The 21,094-nt window shown below is 37.8% G+C and overlaps 1 protein-coding gene and 1 pseudogene across 2 annotated transcripts in view; one reads left to right on the forward strand and one right to left on the reverse strand.

Annotated features, from left to right (window-relative positions):
- Window positions 1-16,686: 16,686 nt before the first annotated feature.
- LOC101581099 lies at window positions 16,687-17,374 on the reverse strand (annotated as a pseudogene).
- A 618-nt stretch (window positions 17,375-17,992) lies between these two features.
- Wwp1 (WW domain containing E3 ubiquitin protein ligase 1) overlaps window positions 17,993-21,094 on the forward strand; it is a 66,790-nt gene continuing 63,688 nt past the window's right edge. For both annotated transcript variants that reach the window (XM_004643095.3, XM_023703194.1), the window contains exon 1: window positions 17,993-18,086. The gene's annotated coding sequence lies outside the window, so the exon portion shown is untranslated. The remainder of the gene's footprint in view (window positions 18,087-21,094) is intronic.

The following is a 21,094-nucleotide window of genomic DNA, read 5'->3' on the forward strand; positions in this document are numbered from 1 at the left end:
AAAATAGATGAACCTTTATCCAGCCTTATCAATAAGAGGAAAGAAAAGACTCAAACCCATATAATTAGGAAAAAAAAAAAAAGAAAAGTTTTTCATATTAATTCTGGACTTACGAGGTGAAGTTTGAATGTCATTTGTAAATCCCTCATCCTTGAGCATTTGTACTTTTGGAACATGTACATTAGACTTATTTCTAAAGTGTTTATCAAGTTATTTGACATGACAAAGTCTATGTGTGTACTTTACAAAGTATATACAATGATTTTTTACTATTGCACACCAGGCTTCATCATTAAAAAAGATGTATTATTAAAAAATCCAGTATCTGCTTAAAGTTTCGTGTTTAAGCCATTTTTTGTTAGTGTATTATGTAAAAACCATATGTCAGACAGCTGCTAAGTTATAATGAACACTAACATTCGTTGATTTAGCCTTGACATTTCTTAAATGTAGCCTTCATTTGTAACACATACTGGTGTGCGTACTGTGCCAGACAGTGCGCTAGGTGCTGGGGTGCAGCTTTGAGACCACAAACACAAAACCTGTGTGTGCCCTGAAACATCAATTTAGAAGAGCCTCCGACATCAAGAACATAGGCTTTATTTTTTGAGGTTGTGGGAGTTGGGGAGAGTATATTTATAATGCACCCATTCTCTGGTGGTTGAACAAATTATTCAGAAATACGAAGAACTAGATTAACATTCATTTATCTATTCCTGTGTAACAAACAACCCTAAAGTAAATAAGTTAAAACGACCGTTTTGTTTCTTCAGTTTTAGTGGCCCAGCTGGCGCTCCGTCGGTCAGTTCTGGTTTTGCTGGCAATGTCTGCAAAGGCTGCCGGGCTGCAGCTGGTATTTCAACTGAGGACTGGACACGTACTCTTTTAGTCCCAGAGTCCTTTCCTTTCCTTGTGGCCTTTGCATTAGGGTTGACAACTTCACCTAGTAGCTTAGTGCTCGTAAGAGGACAAATACAGGAGCAACCAGACTTTCTTAAGGCCTGGACTTGGGACCAGCACAGTACCACTTCTGCCTTATTCAGTTGGTTAAAGCAAGTTAGAAGTTGTTTTTACAAGCTCATGAATACATTTGGAGCCAGCATTGTAACAGGTTCCCACAATTTAATTAATTTTGGTGCCAAGGTTTTGAATCCAGGGCCTTCACGCTGAGCTGTATCCTCAGTCACACTTTCTAAAGATTTTTCAGTCTTGCTGAGTGTCCCAGGTTGAGCTTGCAGTTGGTATCCATTTGCCTCAGCTTCCCAGAGTACTGGGATTATAGGTTTGTGCCATCATACCTTGCTAATTACACAAATTTTATTTAAGTGCAACATCAGCTATGTTACTCAGAAGTAGGTCTGGAAAACTGCTTTGGAAGCTGAGGGTTAGGCTGCTTACTGCTTTCTACAGATCTAGATTGACTGCCTGCCGGAGGGAAGGGAAGGGGAAGCTGAGTCTGAGATGCAAATGACAGCACATCTGGCTTACTACACAGGTGGAAATAGCTACTTGTGTAGAAGTGAAGAGGCTTTAGAGATGTAGCTCGGAGGTAGAGTGCCTCCCTAGCGTGGCTGAGATGCTAAGTTTGATCCCTAGCAGAGGTGGAGGTTGTGGGGCAGCATGAGTGGGGAACACGAAGAAAATATGCAGAGGGAATTTTGGACCTCTGTGGTTTGACCTAATATGCCGCAGTAAAGGGCATGATGGACTGATTCTGCTTGTGAGCAGTAGGGCCCTCGCAATTATCTTATGGGGTGTTTCTTGAAAGTCCTCTTCCTTGCTCTAACTTCCTTGAGCAGTTAAAAAAATATGATAACATTATTTACCTAGGGAAACCTGGTTCTTTTCATAGTGATTCAGTATTCCATTAATTATGACTACATGAGATGGGTGGAAGCAAACTGTTGAGCCCTGACTTGAAGTGTAACACTGTAGCTGTACGTTGGTCTCAACTTGCCACGATTTACTGCTCTTTGTGTTGACCTGAAGAACAGAAGTAAATTGAACTTGCTCTGTATAAATTAGGCTGTTCTTTACCTTACCAGTGAACAAGCTAGATTGCTCTCCCCTTAACATTTTCAAGAATATGGGCAGTCTTGTCATATGGGTTAAGAGCCATAGTTTAAAGTCAGGCAGACCTGATCTGTCAGTGCTGCTTCATAGCACTGTTGCCCCAAGGTTATTCTTTTGTAAACTGTAAAGAATATTTTTATTACTGGATTTTTGTGAGGATTAATTGAAGCCCTTATAAAACAATGCATGATGGTTGCAACATAAGAAGCTCTTAAATTATTTTTATTGCTTTTAATTCCCAATTATTAAACTGAGAAATGAAACTGGTAGTGACTTCGTTGTGAGCCACTCTTTTTTTCAAGGTAGGGTAGCTTAGTTTTGATTTGGTCCTATCAGTCTCACCTCTTAATTTAAAAAATCAGCTATTAAAAGATTAAGAATTACTCAGGGAAAGATACTGACCTAAGAGAGCTGGCATTGTATCACTGGGTGATAGTTTGGTCATGCAGCCTGGGAATAAGAAGTCATTAACATTACCATCATAGATAAAAAAACAAACTGTTTTAATATTTTTTTCTAAAGAATAAAACAGTAAAAATAAATTAGAAACAATACAGAATTTCGCTAAACAAAATGATAGGACCAGTGTTTTTCAAAATGCAGTTCTTATTTCATAGTCATATAGGCTACCTGTTAAATATGTAGGTTCTTTAATATCTTGTAAGGTGTATGGGATAGTCCCTGATGGGTGCCCAGGAGCCTTCATTTTCACAAATATTTCAGATGGTATTATACAGATTAATTTGATAACTGTTGACAGAAAACAGATCTAATTTGAGAGCCTAGTGTGCTGTCAGAGACTGTTTTTATAGCTAAAGCATTCCTTCCACATACATGTAATGTACATCCACAGAGCTTAATATCTGAACTTCCCAGATGTTTATAAAGGCTTAAGATAATTGCTGAGGACTTGTTGCAAAACAAAGTATGGAAGCATGATAGAGGAAAATTATGAAGAATAGGCTACACCAGTGACTGGCTTTCTTATTCAACATTTTTTTCTCCCTTCTACAAAATAAGACATTCTTTTGATTGGTGATACTTCCATTTTGAAAAGTACAATAGTTCATTTAGACACTGATTATCCTGTAGTCTGCTTTTCCTTTTGCTAAGCTTCTAAAAAGTAGACCTCTTGATTGAAGTATGTCAGATTTGAAGTTTGAGCTTTTGGTTAAAAAGGTTGGCTGTGGGCATATCTTTGGGGAAAACTCACTGCTTAGCATAGGGGCACTGATTTTAGAAAAAAGTCATGAGAAAAGATTTAAATTTTCAGTGGAAATGAAAAACCTTCAAGCTGATCTCCTCACTTCTGCTGCCATGATAGCCTTGTCTGTGTCCCTTAAGCTCTGCTGGGACAGTTCCTAGAGAAACCTGGAAGTGCAGTATGGTTGGTGCAAATAAAAGCCACGGATTAGTAAGAACATTTCCTACTTTCGTTTTCTTTTTGAAGCCAGACCTGTTTCTTTCTAATTTGAGTAGAAAGGATTAGTTTGCATTTATTTGAAGATGCTCATCTTCGTGTTTCTTTTCACTGTCTCCGAGGGCCTGTTCTTGGGGTGCAAGGGGGCAGCAGACCCTTTCTGTGTTATGACCTGTGGATTACTGTAAGGATTGTTCATATGTGACTGCCTGGAAAGGATACTTTATGTTTGGGGATTTCATTTTTTTCTAGATTATAGTTTTTGGTAATTATAACTTTTTAAAAATTTAAAAATTATAACATTTTAAAAATTGCTTGGTAATTTTTCCCAAGTATTGTCTAATAAAAGCTTAGGCCTTAAAGTAAGACAAAGCTAGATTTGAATTCTAGCACTGCCTTTGGTTGAACTATGCTGTTTTGGTTAACCTAACCAAATGCCCAGGTTTGGTGTGGTAACCTGGGCATTCACATGTAAATTTATGATGATACTTAAATTATTTGTTAAAACCTGATGGTATCCAGTAGCAGTTCCCTGGACTAGATTGTAATTCTTGCTCACTGATAACGGATGTTTTACAACTTTCTTTAATTTTATGAAGGTGTTCCACATTTCATGTGACATAAAATTCCAGCGAAGTCTGTAGCAATAGCTGTCTTCTGTTTGGCAAATATTTCAGTGTGAATGCACCAGGACACTAAAGCACTACACAGCAGGCAAGTCGTTACCACCATATGAGTTACAAGGAACTTTGAGTATTTATGACTTTCTGTATTTCAGTTTGTAGATAAGGGATTGTAAACCTTGTATTTATCCTGTATTTTACACTTGAGAAGGATGAAATCATCCTAGGAGTAGAGTTTTAGCTATATAATTGGTTATTTCATTTTAGGAAATGTCCATATATTAGATCTTAATATTTTCATTTTAAAAATGATGATTTAATGAAAACTTATACTTGACCGCTTGCTTTTACATTGTTAGAGCATTTGTAAATAGTAAATTAACATTGTCTATTACTTAAGTGACTCTAAATTATCTAGAAATTGTATACAAAAAATGTTGCAGTGCTATATTTTTCTCAAACACTTAAATGTAATTTTGATCCAGTCCTTATTGTGGGTGTGTTGGCATTGCTGTGTAGCAGTGGTGTGGCTGTATGATTGAAAGGCTTTATTCTGCTGTCTTCTATATTGCCTTATAAGTCTAGTAGAAAAATACTAGTGTTACTGTACTTCAGAGAAGGTAAGGGTTTGGTTCTAGTGGTGGTGATGGGAGAAAGGATTGCAGAAATGATGCTAACCATGTAGCATCTACATTCCTAATTCTAGAAATAGCTCCAGTTTTCTAGAGCTAATAATATTAGTAATTCTCCCTTGTCTGCTTTTGACAAAACTACATTAGTTTGGTATTAGCATCCTAATTATTCAGATAAAGAGATCAGACTTGGGTTAAATGATGCACACATAGAGAGCTGAAGATTGGACTTAGGTCCATCTGACTTTAAAACTTCTCTGGGTTACATTATCCCAATATACTCTCCTTACACTAGAAATTGTCATTTAGGAATTAAAGAGTTAGGAAATCTCTGTGCTTGCTTAAATACAGGTAAATTGCAGTTCTTATGTATTTAGAAACAATTGGGAATGTTGTGGGTGGTGGCTAAGACTTTGGGTTGGGATAGTCTGTCTGGGACCTGCGCAGTGTAGAAGAGGACTGTCTGTCAGCAGACCGGGATGTGGCCTGACCTTAAGGAACTATGTGTTCTTGAGTCCCTCAGTCACCCCACTGGTTCAGCTGGAGTGTTCTTGACAGCTTCCCGCTGCTTCCTAAGGCATAGCAAATACAGTTCGACCTCTGTCTGTGGGCTCCTCATTCACAGATTTAGGAAACCTCAGAAAAGAAGAAACTTCAGATTTCTGTAAGGAACATGGCATCTGCATTTGAGTTAGCCATTACAGATACACAGATGTAGCTGAACGTTATCCAGCTCTTTCTATGTGTTGTTTGTTCTGAGAATTTGAAACTCAAGTTTTAATGCCCTTAGTATTATGTAAATATTTTCTTCAGTAACATTATGTAGCAGAGGAGTAGGAAGCCTGTCTTCTATTGATATGCACCAATGGGAAAAAATATTACCAAACATATTTTTTTTGCTTTCAAAGTTGTGGCATTTTCTCATTGTAAACATAGTATCATATATTGTAAGATATTGAGAAATAAACTAGAAAGAAAATAAACTGCCTCCTGTTTGTTGCTGATACCATTTAGGTATAGTCCTTTGTTGATGTAACTGCAGTTCAGTATCAGTTCTTTTAAGACAGAAAATGAATCGTCTCCTTAGATTAAGCATAGGTGAAATGAAGTTTGTTAGTGTTCAAAATATATTTAAATTCTTCTGTATGTAATTCTAGATTATTGAATATATAATCAATATAATTGAAATGTTGAGAGAGGGACTACAGGAAGGAAAAAAATCAGACAGGAGTTCTGTCTGAGTCTTGTGCTTTTTATTTTTAATAAAAGAATGATGGCTGTTTAGGTTAAGAATTGAAATAGTTAATGCTAAATTTGATAGGTATATTTATTTTCATTCACACTAATATACCCTAGTTAACAAAGCATAATTTTTAACTTTTTTGCGGTAAAGTTCAAATCTTTCATCTTGAGGAAGTTGATGTGATGTGGTTTTATTTTTAAAGGGTTCTTTTTGATGGAGCAACACCACCATCTTCTGGCCCTCTAGAATATTGTTGCCAAAGTTAGGTTCCCACAACAGTGAGCAAATGAAATGTCTCTCTTGATGTTAGCCAAGGATTTCATCAAGTTAGTAGTTGTCAGTTTTTACCAGATACGGGGGTTGAGAGTAGAAATAAGATGATTTGTATCTAGGATTGCAGCTTTATAAAATGTGAATGTTTGAGACAAATAATGATAAAGAAATAAAAACAATTGTGAGGTTGGTTGCAGTTACGGATTATTTGTTTTGTATAAAATATGTAGTGTATTCAAGGTCCAAGGAAATTTCAGTGTCCTGTCCCACACCCGGCTCTGCCTCATTCACTTAATAGGGTATTTGTTTGTCTGAAACTTTTCTAAACTGTTGACTCTTGAATGAGTGTTTTCTACATGAATTTTTACACTTTTCTTTCATTTTGGTGATAATTTTAAATAAAAAATAAGATGTATTATGCTTTATTTTAAAAACACCCAAAACAAGTAAGACCATTTGGTTTTAGTGTTTTGTTTACTTAGTTGTTTTTGAGATTTGGTTGATTTGAATATGTAATAAATATTTCCTGTGTACCAGACTTTGCGAGAGACAAAGTGGATGCAGTGGAGAGGATTTGTCCTGGCCCTCTTAGATTTAAAGCATTCAGTATTAAAAAAAAAAAAAAAAAAATTACACTTTTGATAACACCAAAGTCTGAAATCGAGGAGTCTGGATAAAAGTGGCTGTAATTTTTCCTTTGAGAGAAGCACTACAGAAATGCTTAAGGTACTTTTTTAAAGCTTCAGCAATTTATTTTGGAAATTTATGTTGATTTTATAGGAATAAGATATATATACAAAAAAAGTACCCTTGAAATCTGTCTGTGGGGTAGTAGCTTTCCTATAAGGTACAAACAAGCTCTTTGATGTTGTATAGGTTTTCCATGGCTAGGTATTGGTAACATTGTAACATTGTTTTAGTATATGGAGAAAATTGTAACATTGTTTCTATCAGAGAATTTTTATTTTATTTTATTTTTTTAAATTTTTTTTTACTTTTTTAAAAATTTATTGTGTGTGTGTGTGTGTGTGTGTGTGTGTGTGTGGCCAGCTCAGCCCACCTGGGGGCGCGGCTGGCTGGCATGTGGTGCTGAGGGATCGAACTGCAGTCCCTGTGCTTTGCCAAGCTTGTTCCAAGTAGGTGCTTTAGACCACTCAGCCATCTCTCCAGCCCCTATCAGAGAAATTTTAATCTTGTTTCTGAGTGATACTGTGTTCTTAAGTGTTTTCAAATCTTTGAAGTCCAATTGATAAGTAGCATATCCAAGTGTAATGCACTTCTGTTTATATACTTTTATGTGTTTTTGTAGTAAGTCAAGTAAGCATTTGTTAAATTGGACTTTTTTGTACTGAGCATGGGACTGTGGAGATGAAATCACTTTGGAGAGGTGGCCTTTGCCCTCGGGCTGAGAATTAGCAGATGGAGGAGGCTGTAGGCAGCTTTCTAATCTTACCTATGTAGAATATAAAATAATATTTTAATTAAATATTTTGTATGCTAGGGCAGGCAAGATAGCTCAGCAGTCTAAACTACCTGCTTAGGCAACCTTAGGCATGCGCAGGGGACCACGTTTTGATCCCTGGCACCTATATGTGCCAGACCTGCCCTCAGGGTGGGCTGAGCCAGCACAAAAAAAAAAAAAAAAAAAAAAAAAAAAAAAAAAATTCTATGCTATAAAACTTTTATAAAAACTACACCCTAATGATTTTAATAGTGCTAATGATTTATTCATTGTGAATCTTCATTTATTGCACATGTAATAAGGGCTTACCACCTGGCTATGGGCTGAGTGCAGTGTAATATTTGAGGTAGAGGACTAAACATTTTAAAAAATTACTTATTTAGTACAGGGTCTCACTGTGCAGCTCAGATTTGCTGTGATCCTACTTGTCTCAGCCTCCCCAGTACTGGAATTTGGACAGCTCTGTGCCACCACTCTCGGTTTTGGTGGCATGCAGTACTGGGGCTTGAACCCTGGTCCTTGCACTTGCCAGACAGGCGCTTAGACCGCTGAGCTATCTCCCCAGCCCAGGCATGGTTATTTTGCTGTGACTACACATAGAACTAGTTCAGAACAGGAGAGATGAATCTTAAGGGATGATTAAGTTAGCAGGTGAGAGTTGGGATAGCATGTAAGAAGTCAGGTCCGCCTCTGTCTTGTGTGAGAACCATTTAGTACTCCCCCTTGGCGTCCCTCCAGGTGATTACGATGTGCCGGCTAGTTTGGAGAAAACTGCCTGTGTATTAAAAACATGAAGAGTGAGTTTTCAGTAAAGAGTTTTCTGGAGAATATCTTGTTTTCTCTTGCTAGATTTTAGTAAGTAGGGCTGAGGAAGTGTATATAAAGAATGCACTTAAGTAACAGCAAGTTTGATCAAGTAGTAGAGAAAGCCTGCAAACTTCTGTGGAAGCTGTGCTTTAAACAGCTCCTTCAGTGGTACTGCTTCTATATGCAAACTGTTACAGTGGGTAGGAAGAGCACTCACACATTTCTGGGGGCATTGGCACTTCAAAGACAAGCCCAGGTTTCCCTCATCTGCCCCAGATTCATTACCCCAGCCACCTCTGCTAGAACAGAAAATTTTTGTTGACTTTTGTTTCTTTGTGCTTGATGTGCCTCCTTTTATACTAAGGAGTTGGAGCTGCTAGGTAAAACCTCCATTACTGCCTTTTAAGACAGTTTCAGAGAACAGATTTCTCTCATCACACCCATCTTTTTCTAATCTCAGAATAAGGGCTGAGTCATATAAACCTGTGTTTAAGTCTCAGCCAGTCTTTAATCTTGCATAAGTCATCATCCTTTCATCTATGACCTAAGTTTCTTTCTGCTTGTAACATGTTCAGATCTCTTCCACATGTTCATCAACAGTCCTCTATAAACACTTTCATATAAAGTTATAGTTTTCCTTTATAGTTAGAATACCTAAACAGTTACTGCCTTTTCATTTACTTCCTAAGCCATTGCCTTTTGGTCCTACCACTGTATTAAAATTTTTCTTGTTAAGGGACTGGTAACTTCCACATTGCCCTGAAAGCAGTTTTTTTTTTTTTTGTTCCCTATATAAGGTATGATTCAGAAATATAGTGACAGGGCTGGGGGGATAGCTCAGCGGCCTGAGTGCCTGCCTGACAGCGTAAGACCCTGAGTTTGAGCCCCAGTACCAAAAACAATAAAAATACAGTGACAGTAAAAGACACATTGCCATTATTTCCTCTGAATGCACTCTCCCTTGCTTGGGATGCACTTGTCCTATGGTTCTTGCTGCTTTCTGAAGCATTTCTGTAGGTCTTCTCTTGTGAGTGTCCTTAGCTGTATTCTCATGATTGCCTTGATTACCTGAAACCATTCAAAACACTTACTTTTTGTGGTCATTTTGACTTTTGGAACAACGAGAAATTGCATGGTCCTAGATGCAGCATGTAAGAAGGTTGAAGATACACAGTAATGTTTTCTGAATGCGCCTTTTTGTTGAATGGCACTCAGCACTGTATGCTGTGTTTTCGATCATGTCTTGTAGAGATTGGACTTCCAGAGCTGCTTCAGAAGCTGGCAGAACAGCGAGATAAATGTGTTTGGAGTGGGGGAAATATGTCATGGGGAATTAATGGCAGTGTGTCTTTTACTATAATGATTTTTAAATATTTAATTAAAATAGGGCTGATGAGATAGCTCAGCAGACCAAAGGCAAGCTTAGGGACTGTGATTCAATCTCCGGCCATAAATGCTGTGCCTACCCCACCCCTGGGTGCTCTTAAGCGCCCACTGGGGTGGGAACACACACACTTGTAATCCCAGTGCTGGGGAGGCTGAAAGCAGGAATCCAAGTTGCATAGTGAGACCTTGCGTCAACCAAATACACAAAAATAAATAAATAAATAAAAATTTAATTAAACATTAACCAAATACTTCAATCACAGTAGTACAGCTTTCTTGGTTAATGATATAGGTTTCTTTCTGCCTTGATAATTTCATCTCTTACATTTGTTTCTTCTGAGTGGAACTACCTGTGTATCCCCTTGTTATAATAGTCATCTCACTTTTGAGCCCAGTGTTTTGAAAGCACTTCTTTCTCTCATGTATGCAGGTCCTGGATAGGAATTCTCCCAACTGTAGCTGTTTCTCTTCGAATCCTTTTCTGACAACTCTTCATCTCATACTGCCAAATCTTGTTTCTGTAGTTAACTTTTTGTGTACCTTCCTTTCAGTGAGTTTACAACTGATGAATTATAGTTTACTTGTCCATTTCCATTACCAAATTATAAATTCACTGCAACAGCATATCTTACTGCAATGTTTGTATTCATAATGTTTAATATATCTCCTGAAGAATTTCATTCAGAAAAATTGTTAGAAGAAATCCTGATATAATTTGTTTATTGGTTGGATATTTATTTATTTTTGCTACATGATAAATTGTCTTTTACTGGAAGTATTTAAATGAGGGGCTCAGGTCATTGTTTGTTGAGTGACTCAACTGTTGTTTGATGGAGATACAGAGGAGAAAATTGGTATGAGGTAGCCAGAATTGGGTCATAGAAGAAAAGTGGGTAATGCAGTAGAGGGTTAAGGAAGCATCCAAACTGCAGAGGTAGAGGAGGAGGAGGTGCAGAGTAAGCGAAAGGTTGGCTGTTCCTTAAGAATTCATGTACTCAATAGACTCAGACTTGCATCTTCTGACTTGGGAAAAACTGATTTGTGTTGGATTCTCCATGCTGCTTTTAAAGATTCTGTTTCATTATATGGGACTTAGCATGAGTAGCTCCATTTTGGTTTATTCCAAACTGAGGCTTCATATAGGAGAAAGTTCAGACTAATTTGTTGAACAAATCATTTGATATATGTTAAATTATTTTATCCAAAGCTTTAATGATTTTATTTATTTTATGCCAGGAATTTTTAAAATCCTTTGTTAATATTTACTTAATTTTTTAGCTTTATAGAAAAGTTACTATAGAATGAATATTCCTCTTCCAAAACACTTAATACCAGAACTATTTTTGGATTTTGAAGTTTTAAAATTTGAAGTATATGCATAAGGTATCTTGGGGAGTGGACTTGAGTTTAAATTCAGAATTCACTTATGCTTCCTCTCCACCTTACCTATGCACTATACTCTGAGTAATTTTGTATACAGTAAAATTTCTAGTGTTCTTGTGTAGACTGTAGTCTGTTACATGAGATCAGATTTGGAATTTTACGTTTGTGTTCACATGTCTTGAAGTTCAGAGTTTGGGATATTTTGAATATTGAATTTTTGGAATGGGATGTTTAACCTATATTTTAATTCCCATAGATTAAAAAAACAGAGGACGTACAGGTAAAAGGCCGTGCCAGAATTCAAATATAGTTCACTGGAGGCAGTTTTTGACTCAGGCAGTCTAGCTGAGGAATTTTCTCATAATCACTATTCTGCTTACTCTTAAGAAAGTTGTGAAGTAGTAATTCAGATCCACATTCAAATTAGACTCTGACTGAGGGCCAGCCAAATAGCTCAGCGAATTAAAGTGCCTGCAAGCAAGTGCAAGGGCTGGGGTTCAATTCCCCGGCCTGCCTGCCACGTCAGCCCTGCCCCTCAGGCACGCTGAGATGACTGTTGAGACTGGGAGTCGTGCTGTACACCTATAATGCCAGCTCTTGGGAGGCTGTGAACAGATGGATCATTATGAGTCCTATCTAGTAGTGAGTCCTTGAACACCCTGTAGACCCTTCCCTAAAATGCAAAACAAACAAACAAAAAACTAGACTCTGGCTAATGATAATTTTCAATAGTTTGTCAGTTCCTCTGTCCTTCCCCAACCCTCCTAGATATAACTGGACCAAATAGACTTTGAAAGTAATTGTTGACTTAGTAATGCTTTCAGCATTATTAGTTGTCTAGAACTCTGTAGTAAATGCTTTTGTTTTTATTTGCTAATCTCTGATTTGGAGAAGAGCAAAATGAGCATTCCTGTCAGCTCGGAGTATAAGCATGTTCGATTCTTGATTTTTTTGGACTAGCCTGTGATTTGGTGTGTCATGGTTACTGCTAGCCTAGCTTCTAGCCTTATGTTAAGTCCATGAATTATTTATTACCTTTTTGGCAAGAAATTTTCCTTGTACATAGAACAGAAGACCTTGCAGATTTCTTGGCTTAAAGTTTATATTACGCACATTTTGTTTGAAAGACAGGTTATTGTAATTATATGTCAATAATTGAGGCTAGCACCCTTATAAGCAAATTATATTGCCCTGATTATAGTTTGTTTTTTGACGGTTTTCTTTTTTTCATTTTTTGTTTGCAGTACAAGAGATTCAGTGTAGTGTTTTCACACTAAGCTAGCTCTACACACACACAAGCGCGCGCACATGCACACACACACACCCCTTTTAAAATTTTGAGACAGGATCTCACTAAGTTGCCCAGGCAAGACTCTACCTTGAATCTTTCTACTTCAGCCTCCTAAAGTGCTAGATCACAGAGGTGCATGTGATTATGTTTTCTACTCTGGGAAGTCTAATCAGGGTGGAATTTTAAGAACTCAAGAATCAAAAATCAGGTTAACTAAAATTAATAGAATGAGAAGGAAACTGAGTTAAATGGTTTGACTGGCTTTCAGACTTGAATATCTGTAAATAGGATGAATTTCATGTAAATAGCAAGTAAAGTAAATTGCAAGAATAGAGTTGGCAGCAGTTAGAAGAATATATACTATAATTTGAGGAAGCACATGTATAGGGTTAAATTCAACAAATTCCACAGTAAGGGATATATTATTACGTTGCAAATGTTGAATTTAGGAAGAGAATGAAATTTGTATTTATTTTGTAGCTGAGAGTTTGAGTAAATGAGTTATAGAATAATTCTGAGAGCTGCGCATTTAGAAATAACATTGGCACTAAACAGGAAATCTACAAAAAGAATTAAAAAGGAGAATAAAAAGAGAGGGTCAACATTGCCTAGAAAATTAAAATTGAGATATGTGTGGTATGTTTTAATGTAAGAATAGTTTTGTTTACATTGTTACACATATGAATGAGAAACAGATTTTTTTTTTTTTTTTTTTGGCAGAACCAGGGATTGAACTCAGGCCCTTAGTGCTTGCCAGGGAAGTGCTTATTCCACTGAGCCATCTCCCCGGCCCCGAGAAACAGATTTTGAAAAAGAAAAAAATCAAGATCTAGATTTATGCTGCTGAAAAGAATAGATGAAAATTAGATGGGTGAAAACAGAATCAGAAGGCTTAGGAAACATTACTACGCTAACTTCTCTGGTTTATAATCGGATTAGGTAGAGAATAATAACAATTCAGTATTAATACTAACTTAAAAATTATTTAAAATATATATTTCCTATAACAAATACTTCCTGTGATCTTCTGTTTAAAATAAATGTGTAGTCCTGTAAAAACAGCAAGATACATAGAATGATGAGGTTATTAGTTCTTGTAAATGAATGGACATTTTTTTAAAGGTTGAAATAAACACTCAAACTAGTCAGAAATTACTGGGTGTTACCTGGGTCCTCATCTTTATTTGTCTTGTCTGGTAGATACTGTGAGTACTTTTGAAGTCACTGGAATGGAACAAATGTGAGACATTGTTTTTATCCAGTGATGAAGCTGTCAATTATTAAAACAGTAACTTTCCTGTGTTTTGGGTTTAACTGGATTAATCAGTGATACTCAAAGGGAGCGGTCCATATTGGACTAGAAAACTTATTTTAAAAATCCACCTCAATTTGTTCTGTGTTTGGTAGATCCTACAAGTACTCTTGAAGTCCCTGGAATGGTAGTTTACAAGTGTTAATATTTTTCACTCAGTTAATTTCACATTTATAAATTATTAAGGGAGGGACGCATTTTGGTGTTTGGGGCTTAATCAGTATTATGTATAGAAAGAGGTCATTATGGGCAAGAAAGCTTAATAGGAAATTAGCTTGTATTTGAACCAATTAAAAGTATCCATTGAGGACATAGCACAGTTAATATGTTAATGTTTCCCAAGCTGCCTTATTATTTGAAGATAGGTTGAGAACAGATCATGGTAATAAAAGCCCTATGACAGAGAATAGAAATGAAAAATAACCTCACTGTTATATTGGTGAGATTGGAATCGGTTGTACTTACATTTTCCTGATATACTGTGTATGTGAAAGTGTGAAACTGAAATGCTGTGCTATGGGAAGTACTGATGTTATTATTGCCCATGACCCTAGATAGAAACTGGAGAACAGGAACACGAGACCTTGAGGTTCATGGACACATTCTAAGGAGAGAGTTCAGTGTAGAGAATGCTGGTTGGAGGTTGTGGGCCAAGTAGGGTCCATTAGAGCCAAAGTGAGGTCATCCGTACTAGTGCATGGAAGTGGAGATCATCTTGCTACCAGGTTGGTGAGTCGTTGGCTTGGATGCACAGGGCTGTGGATAAAGATGAAGACATGGTAGAAAAGAACAGTAGGTCTAAGTGTTAGGAAGCTTGTGCAAGAAGGTGGAAGTACCTTCAGTCTTGAGAGGTCAACAGTGGTGATGGTTTGGAGAGAAGGCTAGGGCACTGAGAAAGCCTTTTCCTTGTCTCCCAGTGTGTGGTCCCAATGGTGTCATCTTGAGCCCTTGTGAGTGGTCCTTTTATAAATAATTGCTTGTTTCTGAATTTGTAGGTCACATAGAAACAAAAATTAATAGAGTTACGCTTTATTATGATAGGTACTACTAGAACAAGTTCTTTGAGGTACATAAAAAAATCTGTCCAGGTGGGTGGAGACATTCCATTATTTACTAAGATTATCAAACATCCGAGTTTTCCTAGAACTGAGAGGTTTCTGATAGTAATAAGACTAAAACTTGGACAGTTCTGGAGAAACTGACTTTGTCCACCTCCTACCCATTTTATCAATTCATAGAAATGACTAGCGGTACCATTTTATACACGATCCCTATGTATGAAAAAGTAATATTCCTGTAAAATTACGTCCCATATTCTGTATTTTATATTTTTATAAAATCCTTTTATACTTCATTGTTGCTAACTCTGATATATTTAGAAGAAGTGATTGGTTGATTCAGTCATCTTTATTTTTGGTACACTATCTTGAAAACTAGACTCACAATTGAAGCAGAAACTTGGTCTTCTGCCATTTTTGTATCTTTAGCATGAAGACCAGGCAACCAGTAAGTAGGTTCATTAATTGATCAAGGCAGATGAATTTGAGGTAGTACCTTGCTGGGTTTTCAGAGTCTTAATGGCATAATATACAGAGTGAATCTGGTCTATTCTAATGAGGTGGTTTTATTTTATTTATCTATTTTTCTGTATTTTATGGGTCTACAGGGTGTTTAGGATCTCACTGCTAGATTGGACTCATCATGATTCTCCTGTTTACAGCCTCCCAAGTGCTGGGATTACAGGCACGTGCCAGCACGTCCAGTTGCCATCTCAGCGTGCCCCGGGGTTGAGGCCAGCACAGCAGGCCTGGGGATCGAACCCCTAACCCCTGAGCCTGCTTGCAGGTGCTTTAATCCACTAAGCTATTTAGCCGGCCCTTAATGAGGTGGTTTTAATTTTGTTTTTGACTTAAGGATGATATCTTGAGGTAAGGAGGCAATCAAGATACGATTTACTAGTGAGGCTTTGGTGGATCTATAATTTCAGTGTACTCTTGCAGTTGAATGATAATGAACTTTTATATAATCTTGTGGTATTTTTAGGGTTGGACATGATTGACATAGATACACCTGACCATATCAATGAATATAGATTATAACTTAAATTCCTCTAGAGGAATAGCTAGTTTGTTGTATAATTTGTTACAATTTAGGCTTATTTGTTCCTTTTGCTGCACCCATTTTCTAAATTCCTGAACCTGAAGTGATCCTACGATTTTTCTGAATGCTCATATCCTATATGCCAAAGACATCTGAAATATAGTCACAGCATCCTGCAGTTTATTGTCCCTGTGGCTCTGTGATAAGCACAGTATTAATATTGCATAGCAAAAGTTGATTAGCCACCTTGTTGGTCCTTTTCGCATTTATCCCAAAATACCACCTTCATGAATAAGCCTGTAATCTTCCATTGATTTAATACCATTTGCATAAACTTTGATTCCAAAGCAGCTCCTGCTCATGAACCAGTTTCCTCATGAACCAGTTTCCTCAGCCAGAGTCTTTGAACTGCATGTGTCCAAAGTAAAACTTTCTCACTTCCACTGAAAATGATAACTAGTCTTCATTAAATGATTACTTTGTGTCAAGGTACTAAGTATTTACATGTTCTTTTTTTTTTCCTTTTGGATTTTAATTATGTACATAAATAGCGACATGAGAACAAGGTGTTCTAAGGCTTGTACTTTATCTCTAGGTGAAGGATTTCACATTAGTCCACTTGCAGTATGGCATCACCCAAGATAACAAAAAGGCCTAGTATAATTTTTCCTGAAGAAAAAGCCAGTTTTCTACATTCAGTATTGCCTTCTCTGCCACTTTTCTGTAGAAATACTGACTTACTGTCTGGAGTTTCCAATGTTTCCTACAACTTCTGGAAGTTCTCCTTCCACAAATCTTCCACAACTATGTATCCTCATAGACCTCAGTCATACAACTTCTCCCCACTGGCCTGGATGAAAGAGATGGCTTGTTGTAGATAGTAGATAGAGGCTGTTAATCCCATGAAACCAGGCGGATACACCAGCTTTTTTATTTTTGAACCTCTAGTGAAAAGGAGTCCAACAAAGCCAGCGAAACCAATAACACCAAGTCTTGGGAAAAAACCCGGGGGAGCATTTTGGAGATATTCATAGCTGTCTAATCCCCACTGAACCAAACTTTGCATCTTGGGTTTAGTTTGGGAGTATGTTTCCTGGCACCAATTTGTATATGGCTCACAGTGATGTCGGAGCTGTGAGATGCCTTCTTCAGGCTGGGTCCTTGGCTCCTCCATGTATTTAGACTGACCCTCAGGCACTGAGTAGAGTGACAGCTCATCAACCTTCATGGAGTTTTTGTGAGGTGAGTCCTTTTTGGGTGCAGCATAGACTCTGAGGTGAGCAAGCTCAGGCTGGCCGGGCCCACAGATTTCTGAAGTACCTTGAACATGTCTCTGGCAGTGGCGGCTCCGGCAGGGTCACCCCGGCCTTGGCCCTGCCTACTCTACATGTTCTATATTACTTAATCCTTATTATGACATGAGATGGATGGCCGTACTTTTCCTTATCTACTGAGAAACAAAAGACTGAGCCACAGATAAAATAGCTTCATTTCACAGTTCTTAAGTGACAGATGCTGAGTCTTGTGTTCACAGTTGGGTCTTGTAGACATGGTACCAGATTTTCACCACATATTTGTTCTTCTTCTCCCCCCTTGCCTGGATATAGACCCATAATCCACAGTGATTGTCAAATGTGATTTTTTTGGTGGTTCACCTTCCTTTTTCTGTACACCCCTCTGCAGTGCCACAGCATCTGGTCAGAGATGTTACATTTTGCTCATTAATTGTTCATACTACCGATGCTCTTGTTCAGGTGTGCTTACTCTCTCATGTCTATCCTCATAGCTGCTGAGGTTATGTTTTCTAAAATACAGTTCTTATCATTGAGACTGTACTGTGCCTAGTTTATTTAGACTGTCATAGAAGCAATTTCCAAGGAGCCTGTGCAATTTAGTGTATTGGATTATCTGCTTTCTTTTGTGTGCCCCTGTATACTATTTCATCTGTTTTAGTTACTGTCACACTGAAAGCTATTTTTGTTTATAGGGTTGTCTCCTCACCAGACTATGAGCTCCTTGAAAGAAGGAACCGTGTGCTATTCATCTTTATATTCCCAGACTGGGACAACTGTCGATACATAGTAAGTGATTAACATTTTTAAAACGAATAATGTACTTAACAAACTCGATGTGTATTGATAGTTAACTGTACCTGTGTAGACCTAGTAATACTGTATGTTGTTACAAAAAATTTGGCTGTAATCTTAATACTTTCAGGGCTCAGTGTCCTCATTTTTAAGATAGTAGCTACTTACTCGCTATGTTATTATGATGCTCGGATTAAGAAATACCTGTTTAATAATATGTTCTTTAAGCATCACACAACTTTGTTATTAAATGAAATTTGGGTACTAATTGTATGTTGTGTTGTTCCTTTTATTTATGTGTCTTTTTAAGGTAAGATGGTATCATTTTTGAACAATTTTGTGTTCCTTTGCAGTTACTAATGAGCAGAGGTATGTGTCCTTAACATGCTTGCAACAAAGCAGTAATCTGTGTCTGAGTGCCAGGTGGCTCTAAACCACCAGTGGGTCAAGTTGTCAGGAATGTGTTAAGTTGTAGAACTAGTTTATACAGAAGTGTACATTTAGAATGGAGAGAGAAATATGTTGGGCCTGGGAATTGGGGCACACAAAGTGTAATATAATAGGATGAAACATCTTTTACTTGGTTACCCTGGTTGGCAATGAGTCCTAGTGTGCAGAGTAGCTTTTTTTTTTTTTTTTTTTTTTTTCCTAATGTATTTAGTACAGGGTCTACAGGGTCTCACTACACAGATCGGACTTGTACTGATCCTCCTGTTTTCAGCCTCCCAAATGCTGGGGTTACAGGCGTGCGCCATCACGCCCAGGCTCATTCCATCTCAGCATGTCCCGTGGGCAGGGCCAGCACAGCACGTTGGGCAACAAACCCCAGCTGCTGCGCTCTGCCTAAGCAGGTGCTTTAGTCCACTGAGCTATCGGGCCAGCCCCTTTTATGCATTTTTAACATTATTAAAAATGTATAATTTGATCATGCCAGATTCTTTGTAACATTGATGTTGGTAATAAGCTCAGACATTTTGAGCTATCCATTTGAAACCAAAATCTAGGTCAGTACCATGTGGCTAAGGATACACCTGTGAATGCTTCCCCAACACCATATTCCAATCTTTTTCCAACTTCCAAAGTAATGGCCATCCTAACTTTGTTTTTCAGCTCCTTTTGTACTACCACAGATGCAGTTGCTTTGAGTTCCATCATTTTTCTGTCTGTAGAGTTGTTATAGCTTGCACAAATAGTATTTAATTGTAGAGGAAACTCTACAATTTTATGCATGTCAAGGAAAACAAACAGAAAAGAATACATAGAAACATCATAATATGTAAATTCAAATTTGTAAGTGGGAAGTAATTGGAGACTTAATTCTGGACTGTGTAGATACGCTGTCTAGTGTAACGCTCCTTACAGAAAGTCCAGAGATGTGAAGAGTCTAAGATGCACAGATGCATTTCTATACAGTAGGTTTTTTTATCACCTGCAAATGCATTTCTGTTAGATTCATACAATACTCCTAAGACTGACAGCTCTATCGTTCAGTAGCTTCTTTGGACCACAGTAATTCTTAAGTGCACTTTATGTAATTGCATGTTTGTTACACAACTTTTTGATGCTCAGAATCCACAGTGTCCCACATTTCTGGATGTCCTTTTCAATTATGGAATTATAGAAGTTTTCAAATAAAACTTCTGTCTGTAGAGTTATAACAAAACATGAGGTCACAGTAACCATCAAAAGAGGTCCTTTCTTTATCATAAGGATTTAGAAATCTTTCTTGTTGATGTTAGTATAGAATGTTAAGTCTTGGAGTAGAACTGATTACGAAGAAGATGTTAAAGGTGAGAAGTCCTGTTTCTCTTTTTTTTTATTTCCTCTTTCTAAGATACATTCATATTGTTGCCTACAATGATAGTTTATTCATTCTCACTGCCTTATAGTGCTACGTCATGTGAATTTGCCTTTTTCTAATCAGTTTTCTACCAGTGCCTTTAGTAGTTTTAATTTTTCTTATAATGAAGAATCATATAAGAACATGGGGACAGCTGCTCTTTGAAGGGCATGCATATGTGCAGCTTTATATATAATGTTAGATTGTTTCCTAGCAAGATTTCACCAATTCTAGCAGTATATTAGAGCTAGCAACTTTTCCATATTTCTTTTCTACTTAGTTTATCCTTGTGTCAGTCGCTGTGACCAAATACCTGAGAAAAGCAATTATGAGGAGGGAAGATAGATTTTGACTGTCACAGTGGTTTCTGTGCATGGTTAGCTGGCCCCATCGCTTGTGGAGAGGTAGACATTTCCACCTTGAAAGGGTGGAAGAGAGCTACTCTTTCATGGCACCTGTGGAGGGGTGGTGTCCTGGCAGCCTCCTCTCCCAGAATTCCTCTTTGTTCCTTTTTGTTCCATCAGCCTCTCCCCCTCAATTTCTTCTGTGTGGTGGTTAATTGACCAGTTGTTCAACTTGAGTAGGGCACGCTGAGCTGAACTGAGTCATCATGGTTCTGGGACTGGAAGGCCCACTGAAGAAGTTGTTTTTAATTGTATAAAAGGAGAATGGGAGGAGAGGGTTTCAGCTGATCTTCCTTGGAGGAGGTTTGTTCAGGTTGCTTTTCTTCACGGGTGTTGGACTTCTGCAGCTGATTTCCAGTCTTCGTTTTTTGCCAAGGATGGCAGCTAATCTCCTTGGACGAGCTCTGGGTCTTGCCCTTCCCCCTAGGTGTCATCTCTTGGCTTTCAGCATGGCCTTTGGACCTTCTAGCAGATACCTAGCTTCCAGTAGCAGCCCATGGGCTTTTGGTCCCAGATTGCATTCCTCAGCCTTCTGATAGCACCTGTACAGGATATTGCTGTGGGTTCCAGGCCTTTGGCTGCATTCTTCAGGTCTCTAGGGTGTACAGATGGATGGGTCTCTTGCATTTTTCTATGCCTGACTCTGTGGATGAATACTGTCAGTTAGGGGCTGGGGAGATGGCTTAGTAGAATAAGCACTTCCCTGGCAAGTGCAAGGGCCTGAGTTCAATCCCTGGTTCCGCAAAAAAAAAAAAAAT

Source organism: Octodon degus, unplaced genomic scaffold, assembly GCF_000260255.1.
Source record: "Octodon degus isolate 3935 unplaced genomic scaffold, OctDeg1.0 scaffold00165, whole genome shotgun sequence".
Classification (NCBI taxonomy): domain Eukaryota; kingdom Metazoa; phylum Chordata; class Mammalia; order Rodentia; family Octodontidae; genus Octodon; species Octodon degus.